The sequence below is a fragment of the Neodiprion fabricii genome, chromosome 7, assembly GCF_021155785.1.
Source record: "Neodiprion fabricii isolate iyNeoFabr1 chromosome 7, iyNeoFabr1.1, whole genome shotgun sequence".
NCBI classification, from domain to species: domain Eukaryota; kingdom Metazoa; phylum Arthropoda; class Insecta; order Hymenoptera; family Diprionidae; genus Neodiprion; species Neodiprion fabricii.
In genome coordinates, this window is record NC_060245.1 from 16866266 (window position 1) to 16879337 (window position 13072).

At 34.1% G+C, this 13072-nt stretch overlaps 1 long non-coding RNA gene across 1 annotated transcript; it reads right to left on the minus strand.

Moving 5' to 3' along the window:
- Positions 1-11542: 11542 nt before the first annotated feature.
- On the minus strand, positions 11543-12798 carry LOC124185955. The gene is made up of 3 exons (XR_006871511.1): positions 12572-12798; positions 12250-12363; positions 11543-12115 (listed from the first exon to the last, which is right to left on the minus strand). It is a non-coding gene; the product is annotated as an uncharacterized LOC124185955 (long non-coding RNA).
- Between the last annotated feature and the right edge of the window lie 274 nt (positions 12799-13072).

Below are 13072 nucleotides of genomic sequence, written 5' to 3' on the forward strand. Positions count from 1 at the left end.
TCAAGCTTATTTGCTCTACACAGGATCACCAGGACAGCCAGGTGGTAATGGTGGAGAATACGGATTAGGAGGTCAAGGAGGATATGGCGGTGAATTAATGACAAATAATCCGCATATTGTTTTTACTGCTAGACAAGGAGAAGACGGGAGAAATGGAACTGGCGGCTACCATGGAGAATACGGAAGAAATGGCTGGGATATGGGCTATACTGATTACCAATTATGGCCCGAGACTAAATTTTATGGTAGAGATCAAAATATTAAACTTAATATTGAATATCACACTCTTAGTCCTGATGATGCTGTATGGTGCCCTTATATGGGAAAGTATGCTACGATCCGTGCTTCTAACATTCATCTCAGAAGATCAATGGAATATAAAATGCGGAACAATGTCAGACAAAATTGTGAACATCAGCATCAAGCAAACCCTACAAGAAAGAAAACCATTTCACAAAGTAAAATTTCAACAGACTACTCTCATCACTTCAGCTCTGTAACAGCTAATATTTCGTCAAACCTGCAGGCCAGCTTAAACAACATTAATCAGATTGCTTTACAAGCAATGGCGCAAAATATCGAGCTGCAAGAGGAAGTAACAACAGAGGTAAGAGTGCAACGCCATATCAAGTCCAGTGATCAGAATATCAATTTCCGTTGCAAAAACATTACGCCTCTACAAAGTACATCTGGTATTGATTTTGAACATAGTGATGAGTTAGACGTTCAAAGTGTAATTGATCAATGGAAAAATCACTCATTATCAGAGAATTCGCATAAATTGAAATATATGGAAGCAAACAAACTTCAGCTTGACGAATTAATTTCCGCACTTGAAATCATTAAATGTAAATTTTTTGACAACCAGGAATCTCAACGTAGAAAAGAACATAATGCACTACTAGATATAGAGAACCTTCTTAACTCAAAGTATCGATTTGCTATACTTCAAGAAATCGCAAGACAATTACCAATGCATGATGATATTACTTATCAGCCGAAAGTAACACCAGAAAGAGCAGCAATATACCTGGTTGTTGGCAGAGAGAATGAAGACGATAGTGATCATCAATATTTAGGTTCTCTGAGTCAATATATTTACCAGGACGGGAAGAAAAAGCGAACAAAAGTTTTTCAATTTTGTGAAAGAAAATTACATACTGTAAATTATGAAGCCTGGTGGCCGTCTGTTAGAGCATTTGTTATCGAAGCTGGAAAATTAGAGCAAATAGATCCAGATCTCGGCAAATACTGTAATCAATATGTAGAGTTCTTAGCAAAACAGGAACACAGTTTAAATATATTCTTTGATTTATTTGAAAGTGAACTGAAACGGCACAGTGACATATATTCTTTATGGATCGATGCTAAAAATAATCCATTTTTGAGAGATGAACTAAGAACAGAGATGAGCAAACACCCTTTTTTAAATGCACTTCACAATCGTTTCATTAAACAGCTTGGGCAAATGTATAATTGGAAGAAATGCTGCGAAGATCAAAAGGTATTGAAAAAATGGAGGGATCACATTCATAAAAAGGGTCCATTATCAGAAAGCTACAGAGAGTTATTAGCTCATGTTTTTAATGTAAACATCCGATTATATGTTGAAGATCAAGATAACAAACTGCATTTATTTGACAATCACAAACCTTCGTCACGTCAGAATATCCACATCTTACTACGTGGTTCCAGGTTTATTCAATTGAAGTTTAATAAGAATTACTTGGACTTGGAAAATGCACGTAACAAAACCGAAAGTCTATACGCGTATTTGTTTGCAAAGTTCAAGTTGTTGAATAAAAAAGACGATTATGATAAATTTTTGGATATACAAAGTTTGTTATCCGATCTGAGATTTTTCGGCAATGATTACTACACAAACACCGAAGAAACGGAAAGATTGCAAAGCCCGGACACAAAAGTTATAACATCTAAGGGATCATTAAATTTAGAAGTTGGAAGATCGAATCAAATTTATTCAGGCATTGAGAAATATTATTACGATTGTGAAGAGTCGTCAAAAACACAACAACATGGTTTAGATGTATTTTTTGAATGTTTTCATAATGAATTAAAAAGACACGAACATGTCTTTGCTCTATGGATTGAAAGTATAAAACAACCTTTTGTCAAAAATGAACTGGAAATAGAAATTCAGAAACACGACTTTTTGAATGCTCTGTACAATCGTTTTATTAATGAACTTGGACCAGAACTGAATTTGAGTAAATATGCTAATGATGCAGTTATTTTTCGAGAATCTAATAATTATATTCCTGCAAGAAGATTACTGTCAAAAAGCTGTGCAGATTTGCATTATGACTTGGTAAGACAAGACCATGAACTAGAAACAGAGTATATAAATCAAAGCAATACGTTTATACAGGTCTTTGCACAGATTGCGTCGTTCGATAGAAAGGAAGAATTTGCAGAATATTTGAAAAAACAAATTTACGCATCCAGTAGCAACTTTCTAAAACATGACGCTGTTAGCGAAGAGCAAGAAGTTATCGCAATTTCGGAATACTTTTCAGTTCCAGAGGAACAGTCACAGATAAAAGAACGATTAGAAAAGATAACATCTCAGTACTCTGGTTATCAGGGTATTTTACGCACAATGTCAAAACGTTTTGCCAATGATGGAAGACACGTGTCTTTTCAAGAATTATGCTGCCTAGTGAACTCAATTCTTAACTCTGTTATTGAAGATAGAAACGAACAAAACACTTTTTCTTGGATAATCGCAGCATATCCTCAAAAAAACTGGATAGATGAGTTGGTATTGCTGGAGATAGAGAATTTTTTACAACGACCGTCGCCACATAAGTCCAAATGGAGAGAGTATTTGTCGCAGATACAAAATAAGGAAGTCCTCTCATTATTCAGATCGAAACTAAATCAGCAAACGCCAATCTGTCCAATTTCCAATAAGTGTATCGAAGATACTCTGCATCTACTTATTGATATTTCAGATGATATCGTCGGCCTGGAGGAGCTCGAATTATCAGAGTGGCCTTATGCTCTCAAGGAGAAATATTGGACACACAAGTTATCTCTGTTAACAAATTGGCAGCAAACTGAAATATTATCGGAAGCTTCTTATTATCTTTTGTCTATGGATAATACTTTTGGAACGAACATGACGGAAAAATTTTTACAGATTATAGAAAATAAAGACCTGAGTTCTGATTCGTTGACTAATATTTTATCGAACTTTCACAGTGGTAAATGGAATCTCAACGAGGAAACGTTGGACGCCTTATCTTCCAGTGAGATTGGTAAATGGAGAGAGATAATGGACCGTGAGTTTGTCGGAGATGGTAAAGAACGCGATGTGAAACAATTGATTAAACTAATTATTGATAATGCCAATACTTCACAAAGCATACGTGATAAATTACCTGAAATTGAAAATTATATAAGCAATATTGACAAACAAATGCCTGCAACAAATGTCAATCCAAATTCTACGAGTGATATAATGAAAGACGTTCTCGCAGAGAAGTCGAGAGTACATGAAAAAAGGATGGCTGGTTATGAAGATAACTTACAATTGCTCGTTAAAATAGATGGTGCAATAGAATCAAAAAGAGGATTCAAACTTCGAGATACACAAAAACTAGCCATACTGGCATTGCTTTCATGTCAAAGTAATACTTTAGCACAGGTATCGACTGGAGAAGGAAAGTCACTGATCGTAGTAGCAGTGTCGATTATATTAGCGTGTCGTGGCCAAAAAGTAGACGTCATAACTAGCTCATCGGTATTAGCAAAACGTGATGCTGAAATTAACAAAGACATCTACGAGTTCTTTGATGTCAGTGTATCACATAACTGTAATGAAAATATTGAAAAGCGAAGAGAAGCATATTCAAGCAGCCAAGTAGTATTCGGTGATTTATCTAGTTTTCAGCGTGACTACTTGCAGGATCGATTTTACGGACAAAACATTTTGGGGGATCGTAACTTTGAAAATGTAATTGTGGATGAAGTGGATAGTATGCTACTTGATAAAGGCAACAATATGCTATACTTGTCCCACGATCTAGCAGGATTGGATAAGCTACAATCGATCTACATTTATATTTGGCAGTGGGTCAGCAGGCCAGCTAAAAGTCAAGAAGACCTCTCCTTGGCGCTTGACGCCAAGTTGATTAAGGAAGCAGTGCTAAAAGATTTATATGGTATGATAACAAAAGAAGATATAAGAAAACTTAGTTCTGAGCTTGATGAGCAGCAAGTGAAAATGATATGGGAATGTCTGATAGAAGCAAAGATATTAGACGACAGTGGTAAAATGTTAATACATGATGATAAATTTGAAATTCTACTTCCGACTGCATTTAATGCTTACAAAAGTCGTCTTCGTTATCTTTTAAAAGAATGTATTACAAGAGACAGGTTCATACACGTCCCCAATTATCTTAAACCTTTTATTGAAGAGCACTTGGAAAGTTGGATTAATAACGCTGTAATAGCAGTTGGTATGCGAGAATGTCACGATTACATAATAGATGTGGATAGAACTGGAACTAGTTCAGACCTTAATCCAAATATTACGATTCTTGACAGAGACACCGGAACAGACCAAGCAAATTCTCAATGGGACGAAGCATTGCATCAATTTTTGCAACTTAAGCATGGGTGTAAGTTGTCTACGCAAAGCCTGAAGGCTATCTTCATTTCTAACGTGTCATACTTGAAATGTTATCGGCATTTATATGGGTTAACAGGCACCTTGGGATCGCAAAGAGAAAGAGAGTTACTACAGGAGATACATGAAGTCGATTTTGTTACAATTCCTACAGCCAGACAAAATAAATTTTACGAAGATATACCCCGTCTTTGTACTACGAAGGAAAAATGGATTGAAGAAATATTTTTAGAGGCAACGAAACTCACCGCAGAAAAAGAACGATCAGTCTTAATTATCTGTGAAACAATAGATGATGCAAACACGTTACATAAAGAATTTATAAAAAGGGGCGCAACTAACGTTCACACTTATACCAGAGACTATGAAGAGTTTGATATAGCTAAAGGCAAACCTCTGGAGCAAAGACAGATTATTATTGCAACAAATCTTTCTGGTCGTGGTACCGACATAAAAATCACACCCGAATTGAGGAAAGCCGGAGGATTACATGTTTGCTTAACTTATTTACCAAACAATAGCAGAGTGGAACAGCAAGCATTTGGCCGCACGTCAAGAAATGGAGACGAAGGTTCTGGTCAATTAATCATTATGGTCTCAGGACTAAAACATGGTAATTCGAAAATATTAGATCTCAAAAAACAGCGTGATGCGGGAGAATTGTACCGTATATCCGAAATCAAAGCCTATTATGAGACTCAAATTACAATAGAGGAACGATGCCTGAATGAATTCCAGACCCAGTATGAGTCCTTGAAGAGTAATCTCGACAAGAACAATGTAGGTACTGAAATTACAAAAATCCTATTGCAAAGCTGCTTAGATCGGTGGGCCTTTTGGCTAGATGGAAACAATAAATGCATTAAAAATTTGACTGATGAATATAGTAAAGCGAGTTTTGAAAAATCTTTGAAGAATTTCACTAATCAATTGAAGCAGTTGAGATCTCGGAATTGCAAAGACTGGTTACTGTGGGTTGACAAGCAGCCAGTTCATATGATAAAACTGGGAAAATATTTTATTAAAAATAAACCGTATACGGAGGCTATTAAACTGTTCGAAAAAGTAATTGATCAAGAACCAGACTTTTCTGAAGCTGCTCATTATTATAAAGCGTTTGCAATGATTAAAACAATTGACTGGGAGAATAACTCTGCAGATGAACAAAATTTACAACAGATGAAATCACACTTACGAAACACTTTACATCTTTTCAATGAGCACAGTAATTTCTCCATGTACGCAGCCAGTTTTATCACAAATATGAAACAGTATAATTACAACAGCATCGTTCAAATTGACACCTACGCGGAGCAACAAAAGAGTCTAAGTCACTTATACTCTATTTTTGCACAATCCATCGATGATATTTTGGGTCAGCCTGTGACTGCAGAGTCGTTTATTAATGACGATTTTGATGAAGAGTTAGCAGAATTTATATACGAAGATCTGCTTGCACATAATATTTTGAAAATGCCAAGTATCAAAACTGAAATTTCCGAAGAAGCACTAAATAGAGTTAGTTTCGACTGTGGAATATTAATTGATGAGCTCAAAAAATTTGTTTCTGTATCCAAAGGTAAAGAAATTGATGAGAAACTGCTTTCCAAATTGAAAAACGACATCAAATTACCGAGTAAGGAGTCTTTTTGGAAATTATCAGTCGAGGAAAATATTTTGTGTGAGGAAATTAAGTCCATTATTATAAATGTTAAAAAGATGGAACGAGTTGACCCTTCATTGTTGAATTTGCTTCGTATTAAAATTGAAGAAAAAGAGTTAAAACGTCAAACCTTGGAATGTAACGATGAAAATGAAATCGCCCTTCACGGGCAACAAGATCTGGCACAAAACAATTTCAACATGGAACCGAACGACTGTATTATACTTGAAAAAAGTGATTTCAAAGCAGCGATAGCTAATAATGATGCGAAATATCGAGCTTTAAAAAAAAAGGAGGTTATATGGTGCAATAAAAAAGCATGTGTGAACTTCTGGAAAATTGCCTCTACAAATCTTCCTTATTATGATTCTGTAACTCCAGAAGATTTTATTTCGGTAAATATTCCTGAAAATGATGCTGATCAAATATTAGCAGAGCTTGTCAAGCAAAGGGTTCTTGCAAAAGACAAATCCACAAGCAATGTCTACCGACTAATAATTCCGTACTATGAAATTGACCAAATCCAACTTCCGTCTTATCCGCTTTATCAAAATGCTGTTAGATCATTATTACCACGGTGTTTCAACTACAGAATCGCTCTTCAAACAATTAAAAATCAATTTGACACAAACCAAGACATCCCTATGTGCCTGCACTTACCAAGTCGTCCGCACAATAAATTAGTCTTTGAATTAACAGATCAGAGAATTATTAGTTTTGGTAGGGTTAACAAGAAAACAGTTGATTTTGAAAAAAGTTTGAAAGGCATTTATAATAAAATGTTGACCGTAAACGAATTGAAAGCTATACTTTTTCAAAACAAAATTATTCCACCAATAAAGAATATTAAAGCACTTTGTAACCATCTAGTTACACATGGTTGGCTTTCTCAACATGAATCCAAGTATTCTATTAATGATTCTAACCAAAGGAAAGCACTTACGAAATTCAAAAATATTGAAGAAACAATGCGGCAGATTTTAAACAGTCGATTACAACTTGTTAAACAAGAAACGCTTAATCATGTTATAAAAACTTTACAAGAATCAGTTGGTACTTTAAAATCTTTTTATGCTCCTGACAGTCATCTAAAACCTCTTACCGAACATGTGGCTCTAAATAAACTTGTGAAAATAGAGGAAGTCCGTATATTCAATTTGAATGGTTTAGATGAAATTTTACTATTAGAAGAAAAGAAATGTACAAGAAAAATGATTTTTAATGCAGCAACGGTGATAGTTGGAGGGGTGTGTCAAATAGGTTTGGGTACTGCGATAGAATACTTTTCAATGGGAGTTATGAAGAACTTTAGTAGTGCATTTTTTACTGAAGGTATAAGTGATATCTGGTACGGAATTAGTGCTGCTAAATCAGGATACGTTAATTGGAAAGATTATAAACAACATAAGATTCAGAGTTTGATATTCACAACTATCACATGTGGTGTAGGACCATATGTTCCGCGAGGCACTAAAGTTTCCGTTTTTGGTCATAAAATAACTGGACCTAGCTTAGAACTTGGTGGGAAAGCATCTGCAAGTTCCAGTTATGAATTGATGACAGCTGTTGGTAGGGTGGGTGTGGGGAGAGTGGTAGGAAAACGTATTACATCCAAAACTTTAATTGCAATGGCATCTGGATTAGCCAAAGCAGGCATTGATATGTTGGTGAAAAAAAAACTACAAGTTTTGTGTAATGGTATAAGATCTAAAATTCTATCAGATATCGAAAAAGAGGTAGGAAATCATTGTATTATGGCAAAATTAGAAGCAGTGTATAGAAAACTGGGAAGAGTTGAAGCCAGGAAACTAATTAATGATCTGACTGAGAGATTCTTCACTAAACAAAGTATTATGGAAATAATTCTTCCCGTTGCGTGTAATATAGTTTATGCTGTAACTCAAAAAATAAGCAATGCAATTAAACAGCTTTTACGCGCGGAAAAATGTTTACAAAATTTTCTCATTCAAACTATCACCAAAATTCTGGCACTAATTCCTGCAGTAAAATATCTCGTAAAAGCTGACAACGTAAGAAAATTAACGAATAATTTTTTGATTACTATAGACAAAGAACTAGAAGATCTATTAGACGATAATGAATTTCAGGTAAATTCTAATCTGGAGACACTTGAAGAAGAACAGAAAGTAGAAAACAGTGAGCGTTTTAAAAACGAAGTAATTGCTGAGTGGAATTCGTTGCTTCGTGATAAAGCAGGACAAGTAATTGAAGAAGAAATTGTAAGACCTATCCTTAACGAAGGTGTTATCCGATTGGTTCGGTATTGCGAAAATGTTATGAAAAACCAATACCAAACTGTCAAAGGAAGAAGATATAATAAACACCTTGAACAGCTAAAGCAACGTTTCCAAAAGGATCATAAAAGTACTCATATCCGTAAGCCTAGTAGCCAAATTATATTAAGAAGCTACATAGAGAATGAGTATCATAAGAACCTTCTCAAATTGACTGCTAAAAAAAAAAAAAAAAAAATGCTCCAATGAACTTTGCTTGTATTGATGTATGTCATCAAGCGGTATGTAAAATATTAGAAAGGCAAGGTATTAAAGAATTTAATCTTATCGTTAAAGGAAAAGGTGGTATAAGACATAAATTCTCTTCTGTGAAGAAAACAACAAAAATCAAAGGTAAAATAGTTGAACTTGATCTGAAAGATAATCAGTTTCGACTTCATAGAAGCGGTACATCGTCGAATACTGCAAATAGCGAACCTGAAAATGATTGTTTGTATGAGGCCTTATCACAACAGATAAATTTGAGCATGAATTCTGAACTATTCAGAGCTGAGGTTGCTAACTGCATTGAACGCAATCCCAATATACGATATCGAAGTAAACAAGATTGATCTGTGTCGTAAATAGTTTATATATACCTGTATTGTGGTGCATTTAATCGTTAGATACGATTAAAATATATAAATATTTTCGTACATACATTGTAATATTGTAACATTGTAACAAACATGTATTTTTATGAGGTTCCTGAGAAATGTAGTGGTAACTTCGAATTTCCAAACATACTGTTTTTTAGGCAACTCAAACTCTGCGTCTGATACTCGAATGATTAATTGCAACAATTTTTAATTAGAATCCTCTTCATTTTTTCAGTTACATTCATTAAAGTCATTCAAAATCATTTCGTGTCTTACCATTCAGGTATTTACGATATATTCAAAGAGATTATATCTCTACTGTATTTCTCAGTTTCAACCCTTCTTATCTATTGCAAGATTCGAATCACGATAAATGGATTAATTAATAAACTCCTCAAACGATATAATATAAGCTCGAAGTCATCTTCCTCTCCGCAATAACGTGGTTTGTGACCACAGTTGCACAAGAAATAAAAATTCTAGATAGAAATCCAAGATTTTCAACGTACGTTAATCCTAGTTTTTAGTATCTTATGTCTATGATCTAACTGAAATCCAATTGCTACCAATACTATAATTCATAATGAAAACTTCTAAGATTTTCTTTTAAGATTATTTTAACTAGGTTTAGTAATTACAATTTGGCTAGCTCGAAGTGTTTCGCCTCGTTACAATGCTAACTGAACTATTTTAAAATACTTTGGCGAAACAACGCGAGCTAACAAAGTATAATGTTCAATCTGAGCTTATTAATATTCACCTGATTAATTAAAAAAAAATATGAACACAGGCTTCGTACAGCAGAAATTGCCGTTATAGAGATTTTACGGTTTTAATATTTTAATTTGAATATTCCATGAAAACTTTGTGGTCAGTTGAAATTTTTTTTCAATGACAATTTCTGTTATATGTTTTACTTGTAGCAATATGATAATGTATATTCCAAGGCAAAAAAAACATATGCATATTTAAATCAGCTATGTAAGCTTTTTAAATATCTGTATTCCTTTAAATCAGCAGTTTTTTTGTAAGTTGCATCCCAGTACACTCGATTGGCTACTGATGAACCACAACTATTACGATGAAAAAAATTTCGTTTATTGAGGCGTCGTTACAACAACCATCGCAGTTGATAAGATTGGCTCTATAATCAACTATCCCAAGCCGAAACTGGATCAACTTCAACTTCAGAAAGAATGAGGCAACGTTCCTTATTCCCAGACTTTGTAAGTAAGCAGCGATAGGCCTTTCTTTAGTAGAAACTACCAAGCATGTGATTAATCAAATAATTCTCTGCCGCAGTCCATCATCGAAGGCGCTCGTCGAAGAGTGTGAAGAGCCAGAGCAAGAAAACCAATTTGGCACTCGTGATCAGCTGTTTGCAAAAAACTGGATCACTAGATGAAATGTCATTTTCTTTTTGGCTTGCTTCATGGAAATAGAAAACTTCAAAGACGAAAATAATTCAAACAGCACATACACCTGATATTACCGAATGAGATGAGAGGCGCCGAGTCTGAAATGAGAGCATATTAAATTTGGAACTGTTCGCAAATACGTCATGCAGTAATAAGTCAAGATTCCGAGCGCTTTCAGGAGAAATACTTCGACAGGACCGTCAGGAGTGTTAACCAACTTCATATCTTCGATACATCGGAGCCGCAATCGTTAGATGCACCTTTTTGTTAAATGTGAAACTTGTAAAATGTTATTTTATTACATTTTCAAAAAATTAGGACCTTGGAATATAACGCTAAATGAAAATTTTGATATTATATTCAATTTTTAAGAAATATTGAATGAAGTTTTTTTATGTTATACGCTTTGATAATAGCTTTTTTCAAAAATCTGAACTCTGCGCAAGTAACTGAGAAGTTATTTTCTTAATAATTCATTTAATGAATTACATGTTGATTCATTTTTTGCAGGACTCCAAACCATTTTTAATCATCCAATAATCGTGGATGTAAACAGAATATTTTGCATCAGAGTACAGATTTTATCTTGTTCTGTAGCATGCCGATGTTATTATACCTAAAATATGTCTACAATATATATATATATTATATATATATATTATACTTATACTTTTATATTAAATAATATCATTAGCGAGAAAATGGAGTATCTTGTCAACATGGCACAGTAAGTTTTTCAAGCTGTTCGCCTCTTTTGCTTGTATCTCATACTTTACATCATAATTTTAAGGTTTACGTTTTAAGAATACAGATACTGAACAGGGGTAGCTTACTTCTCCCAGTGAAAATTTTTCTAGGTCAACTTCAACTTGAAAAACTAAAATTCTATGTAAATCAAAATATTATTTATTTATTAGAAATTAGTTTGAAATATTTTTTTCAAAATGACTATTCGGTGAAAGATTTCTACCATAAATATCGTAAAAACTTTAATTATCGTAGTGCAAACAAATTTTTATGAGTGATTTTCTGATAATTGAATATTATTTCTGAATGTCGTATTACACAAAGTTCTATTCAATTTGATCAGGCGTGTAACTCTAAAAATTGTACCATTACCGGATGTGAACTATCATCTATTCTAGAATATATAAATACCTGTGTTCAGTTTTTATAAGCATTTATTGCACATAATACTAATTTTTTTCTCAGTTCCACGTGCGTTTTGATTTTTGATATATACATAAACTTTAGAAATCCCGTACTGACAATGAGTTTTATAGCAAAACGCATAGTGGTGAATGATTTATTATATTATCAACATTGCAATGATTAACAATACAATAAATTTGAAAATGACAAAAAGTATAACTCTGAATATTCATGAACTACAGTTACATAATAATGCCATTTAAATGAGATCTCTGAACGTGTGATCTCATGACACCTGGTATCTCTTATGCCAAGTACAACCAACCAAAAAGCTAGAAGAGAAAAAAACACGTCTCTAAAAAACCGAAGGTTTGTAAATCTTAAAAGGCTCCTTTAAAACTACAAATTTCATCTGCATTATTTCATAACTTTGTCAAGTAATTGCTCACAGGTAAATTTGACTTACTGTAACTAGTGGCTAATTGTACAGAATCAACTTGAGGTCTGCCGGTGTTGCGATGACTATGGAAGGTGCTAGAAAGGACAGATTCGCAGATGCTGCCATCGCTTGTAATTTCATCTTGAGCAAGATCCGTGACAGAAAGAAATACACGGTATTAATTCAATGTTGGGTAAGTAAATAGCCCGACTTGGAGTACGAAACGTAAATATCATTCTGTAGGCGCCTGGCTAGCTATTCAAAAATATCTTCCAATTCGATTTTTAATTTGGTAGAATAATTAACTTAAGATATTATTGTACAAGATACTCTTGCGATATTGACATACCTTCAGTGCACGCTTGGAATGCCGTCGTACTACGCGACTATAAATTCTACTCTGAAAATCCGTACTGTTCTTGGGTCATTCGTTTGAAAATCCTAAAACTAATCAGGTGATACGATCGTGCATAGCGATATATGGCCAATTGGCGGAAAGCGCGCGAAATTCCGTTGCGGTTTTAAATCGAACGATTTTAAATCGTATTTAAAAAACTTGAACATGATTGGCTCAAAATATGATGAAACTTTTGACGAGTTCTTTAATTATAATTACGAAACAAAATGTAGCGCCATCTACTCTCTATTACCCGCTATATAACACTCGTAGAGATAAAAATTAGAAAAAGAACCAAAATAAATGATAAAAGCTCACGTAATCTCCGTAGCCACTTGAGTCGCGTCATAACAAGTACAAAACGTGACATGTAAACGCAGTTATTCTTGTGTCTCGAATAAATCTAACTCGTCCACTTATTACAGCTATCATCGTTTATTCTGCTATCCATTT